Raw genomic sequence first — 5,930 nt, 5'->3', positions numbered from 1 at the left:
TACGAAAAAGACTTGTCGTTGTGACTTAGTGTATCCACTTCGAAGTCCTCATCCAGCATGATGCTGAAGCGCCTATCATCTACTAGGTGAGGCGTGTCGCACAGGCCGCGCTCGTCTTAGCAGTATTCGCACATAACGAATTTCCTTTCGTCGTCAGACATTTCCTTCCTAAAACTGATCAACACACATATCACTATTACTCAATATGCAACGGTTTGACTTTAGGTCTGTCGAGTCTTTCCTTCCTAAACTCTCATCTCACGTATATGGTGGGCACTCCCTCTGATATTTCGACCGTCGGTGATGGTCGCTACTCCTTCTTTCCCTAGTGCATTACAAATATCTAGCACAAGGAAAAGAAGGAGAAGCGACCCCACGACAACAGTCGGGATTCTTCCTCTATCTAGCACACAAGGAAAAGAGGGAGAAGCGATCCCCACGACATCTGAAGTCAACCCGTTCCATACATCGAGAAATGACATAGAAAAAATGCCCTATGTTTTGCCGGAATATCATTGAATTCCTGTTTTGGCAAATCACAAGCACTCGACATGTCCTACATTGTAGCACAAGTCATGCTAAAATTCATGAAAAAAATTCGGCATGACCTTTACTAAAAACAAGACATATCGAGCGCCTGAAATTTGCCGGAACGGGGGTGGCGACTAGCACTAGCATTTTGATAATCGACATTTACAACACATTATCATCTATATCAACAACATGGGGATTTGGCTATTTTCACCTAGAGGCGACGGCGACGGGCTCGGGGCGACGGCGACGGCGATGGGCTCGGGGCGACGGGCTCGGGGGCGATGACGACGGCCTCGGGGCGGCGACTGCGACGTGCTCGGGGGCGGCGAAGATGACGGGCTCGGGGATGGCGGTGACGAGGAGGAGGACTGGATCGGGGGCGGCGACGGCGACGGGCTCGGGGGCGACGACGGGCTTGGGGGCGGCGACGACGACATGCTCGGGGGTGGCAACAACGACGGGCTCGGGGACGGCGGCGACGAGGAGGAGGACTGGATCGGGGGCGGTGATACGTCCATTTTGCATCATGTTTTCATGTTGATATTTATCGTTTCTTTGGCTGTTATTTCACTTCACGGTACTATTCTTATGCCTTTTCTCTCTTATTTTGCAAGGTTTACATGAAGAGGGAGAATACCGGCAACTGGAATTCTGGCCTGAAAGTGGAGCAAAGTTGAGATACCTATTGTGCGCAACTCCAAACGCCGTAAAAATCAACGAGGATTTTTTTCTGATTTATCCCACAAGCCTGCACGACGCGACCACCCCCCAGGCCGCGCCATGGGGGCTTGTGGGAAGCCCACTGGCCCACTTGCTCCCCTCTTTTGCTATATGGAGGGTTTCGTCCAGAAAAAAAAATCAAGGAGGAGCTTTTTCGTGGTTTCGCCACCGCCACGAGGTGGAACTTGAGCAGAATCAATCTAGAGCTCGTGCAGGACGATCCTGCTGGGAAACTTCCCTCCCGGAGGGGGAAATCATCGCCATCGTCATCACCAACACTCCTCTCATCGGAGGGGACTCGTCACCATCAACATCTTCATCAGCACCATCTTATCTCCAAACCCTAGTTCATCACTTGTAACCAATCTCCTTCTCATGACTTCGATTGGTACTTGTAAGGTTGCTAGTAGTGTTGATTACTCTTTGTAGTTGATCCTAGTTGGATTATTTGGTGGAAGAGTTTATGTTCAGATCCTTGATGCTACTCATTACCTCCCTGATCATGAATATGATTATGCTTTGTGAGTAGTTACTTTTGTTCCTGAGGAGATGGGATAAGTCATGCTAATAGTAGTCATGTGAATTTGGTATTCGTTCGATATTTTGATATGTTGTATGTTGTTTTTCCTCTAGTGGTGTTATGTGAACGTCGACTACATAACACTTCACCATTATTTGGGCCTAGAAGAAGGCATTGGTAAGTAGTAAGTAGATGATGGGTTGCTAGAGTGACAGATGCTTAAACCCTAGTTTATGCGTTGCTTCGTAAGGGGCTGATTTGGATCCACTAGTTTAATGCTATGGTTAGACTTTGTCTTAATTCTTCTTTCGTAGTTGCGGATGCTTGCGAGAGGGGTTAATCATAAGTGGGATGCTTGTCCAAGTAAGGGCAGTACCCAAGCGCCGGTCCACCCACATATCAAACTATCAAAGTAACGAACGCGAATCATATGAACATGATGAAACTAGCATGACAGAAATTCCCGTGTGTCCCCGGGAGCGTTTTTCCTCCTATAAGACTTTGTCCAGGCTTGTCCCTTGCTACAAAAGGGATTGAGCCACTTTCCTGCACCGTTGCTACTTTTGTTACTTGTTGCTTGCTACGAATCATCTCACCACACAATCACTTGTTACCGATAATTTCAGTGCGTGCAGATTTTACCTTGCTGAAAACCACTTGTCAGATCCTTCTGCTCCTCGTTCGGTTCGACACTCTTACTTATCAAAAGGACTACGATTGATCCCCTATACTTGTGGGTCATCAAGACTCTTTTCTGGCGCCGTTGCCGGGGAGTGAAGCGCCTTTGGTAAGTGGAACTTGGTAAGGAAACATTCATATAGTGTGCTGAAATTTATTGTCACTTGTCACTATGGATACTAATCCTTTGAGGGGCTTGGTCGGGGTATCTTCACCTCGAACGGAAGCACAAATAGTTGCTCCTCAACCTGCTGCACCTACTGAAAATATTTGCTTTGAATTTCCTTCGGGTATGCTTGAGAAACTGCTGGCTAATCCTTTTACAGGAGATGGAACATCACACCCAGACTTGCATCTGATCTATGTAGATGAGGTTTGTGGTTTATTTAAGCTTGCATGTGTGCCTGAGGATGAGGTTAAGAAGAAGGTCTTTCCTTTATATTTGAAGGATAAGGCGTTGACATGGTATAGGCTATGTGATGATACTGGATCATGGGACTACAATCGGTTGAAATTGGAATTTCATCAAAAGTTTTATCCTATGCAGTTAGTACATATTGATCGAAATTATATTTACAATTTTTGGCCTTGTGACAGAGAAAGCATCGCTCAAGCTTGGGGGAGTCTTAAATCAATGCTATATTCATGCCCCAATCATGAGCTCTCGAGAGAAATTATCATTCAGAACTTCTATGCTCGACACCGTGCTTGACACTTCTTGTACCGGTTCTTTTATGAAGAGAGATATTGACTTCAAATGGAATAAGGTAAGGAGTCAGGTATGAATTTCACGTTTGATTGCGTTAAATACTTTGTTGAGACAAATACCTTTAGTGACTTTAGTGCTAAGTATGGACTTGACTCTGAGATAGTAGCTTCATTGTGTGAATCTTTTGCCGCTCATATTGATCTCCCCAAAGAGAAGTGGTTTAAATATCATCCTCCTTTAGAAGTCAATGTAGTTAAACCCACTCCAGTTGAAGAGAAAGTCATTGCCTATAATGATCCTATTGTTCCCAGTGCTTACATTGAGAAACCACCTTTCCCTGTTAGGATAAAGGATCATTCTAAAGCTTCGACTCTGATACTTAGAGGCTATATTAAAACACCTACGCCCCCTGAGAAAATTAGAGTTAAACCTAGCATTGCAATTATCAAAGATCTTCTGTCTGAAGAAGTTGAGGGACATAATATTCACTTCTGTGAAGATGCTGCTAGAATTGCTAAACCTCACGCTAGAGACAAACATAGGCCTGTAGTTGGCATGCCTGTGGTTTCTGTTAAGATAGGAGATCATTGTTATCATGGCTTATGTGACGTGGGTGCTAAGGTTAGTGCAATACCTCAATCCTTATACGATGAAATCAAAGATGAGATTGCACCTATTGAGATAGAGCCCATTGATGTCACTATTCAGCTTGCCAATAGATATACTATCTGCCCTGTGGGAATTGTTAGGGATGTTGAAGTCTTGTGTGGTAAAACGAAGTATCCTGCTGATTTCGTCGTTCTTGCTACTGCACAAGATAGCTTTTATCCCATCATATTTGGTAGACCCTTTCTCAATACTGTCAATGCTCATATTGATTGTGACAAGCAAACTATCACTGCTGGCTTTGAAGGTGTGTCACATGAGTTCAATTTCTCTAAGTTTGGTAGACAACCTCATGAAAAGGAGTTGCCTAGTAGGGATGAAACTATTGCCTTAGCCTCTATTGCCATGCCTCCTACTGATCCCTTAGAGCAATACTTGCTTGAGCATGAAAATGATATGCATATGGATGAAAGGGATGAGATAGATAGAGTTGTCTTAGAACAATATCCTATCCTTAAGAATAACTTGCCTGTTGAACAGCTTGGGGATCCACCCCCACCAAAGGGTGATCCTTTGTTCGAGCTTAAACAGTTGCCTGATACTCTTAAGTATGCCTATCTTGATGAAAAAGAGATATATCCTGTTATAATGAGTGCTAGCCTCTCAGAGCATGAAGAAAAGAAGTTACTAAAAACTCTGAGGAAGCACCGTGGTGCTATTGGATATACTCTAGATGATCTTAAGGGCATTAGTCCTACCCTATGCCAGCACAAGATTAAAATTGATCCTGATTTCAAACCAGTTGCTGATCATCAAAGGAGATTGAATCCTAAGATGAAAGAAGTAGTGAGAAAATAAATACTAAAGCTCCTGGAAGCAGGTATCATTTATCCTGTTGCTCATAGCGATTGGGTGAGTCCGGTGCATTGCGTTCCTAAGAAGAGAGGCATTACCGTTGTCCCCAATGATAAGGATGAATTGATCCCACAAAGGATTATCACTGGCTATAGAATGGTGATCGATTTTAGGAAATTGAATAAAGCCACTAGGAAAGATCATTACCTTTACCTTTTACCGACCAAATGCTAGAAAGGTTGTCCAAACAAACACACTTCTGCTTTCTAGACGGTTATTCTGGTTTCTCCCAAATACCAGTTGCACAATCTGATTAGGAGAAAACCACTTTCACCTGCCCTTTCGGTACCTTTGCTTATAGACGTATGCCTTTTGGCTTATGTAATGCACCTGCCGCCTTTCAAAGATGTATGATGGCTATATTCTCTGACTTTTGTGAAAAGATTGTCGAGGTTTTCATGGATGACTTCTCCGTTTACGGGTTTTCCTTTGATGATTGCCTCAACAACCTTGATCGAGTCTTGCAGAGATGTAAAGCAACCATTCTTGTCTTGAATTGGGAGAAGTGCCACTTTATGGTTAATGAAGGCATCGTCTTAGGACATAAAATTTCTGAAAGAGGTATTGAAGTTGATAAGGCTAAGGTTGATGCAATCGAGAAAATGCCATACCCCACAGATATCAAAGGGATAAGAAGTTTCCTTCGTCATGCTGGTTTCTATAGAAGGTTCATTGAAGACTTCTCTAAGATTTCTAGGCCTCTTACCAATCTCTTGCAAAAGGATATTCCTTTTGTCTTTGATGATGATTGTGAGGAACCCTTCAAAATACTTAAGAGGGCTTTGATAACTGCACCTATTGTTCAACCACCTGATTGGAACTTGCCCTTTGAGATCATGTGTGATGCTAGTGATTATGCTGTTGGTGCTGTTCTAGGGCAAAGAGTCGATAAGAAGTTGAATGTTATTCACTACGCTAGTAAAACTCTAGACAGTGACCAGAGAAACTATGCCACTATGGAGAAGGAATTTTTAGCAGTCGTGTTTGCATGTGAAAAGTTCAGGTCTTACATAGTTGTTTCCAAAGTCACTATTCACACTGATCATGCTGCTATTAAGTACCTCATGGAGAAGAAGGACACTAAACCTAGACTTATCAGATGGGTTCTCTTGCTACAAGAATTTGATTTGCACGTTGTCGACACAAAGGGTGCCGATAACCCTGTAGCAGATAACTTGTCTAGGTTGGAGAACGTTCTTGATGACCCACAACCTATTGATGATAGCTTTCCTGATGAGCAATTGAATG

Source organism: Hordeum vulgare, chromosome 7H (genome assembly GCF_904849725.1).
Source record: "Hordeum vulgare subsp. vulgare chromosome 7H, MorexV3_pseudomolecules_assembly, whole genome shotgun sequence".
Classification (NCBI taxonomy): domain Eukaryota; kingdom Viridiplantae; phylum Streptophyta; class Magnoliopsida; order Poales; family Poaceae; genus Hordeum; species Hordeum vulgare.
This window is presented reverse-complemented; position numbering follows the sequence as displayed.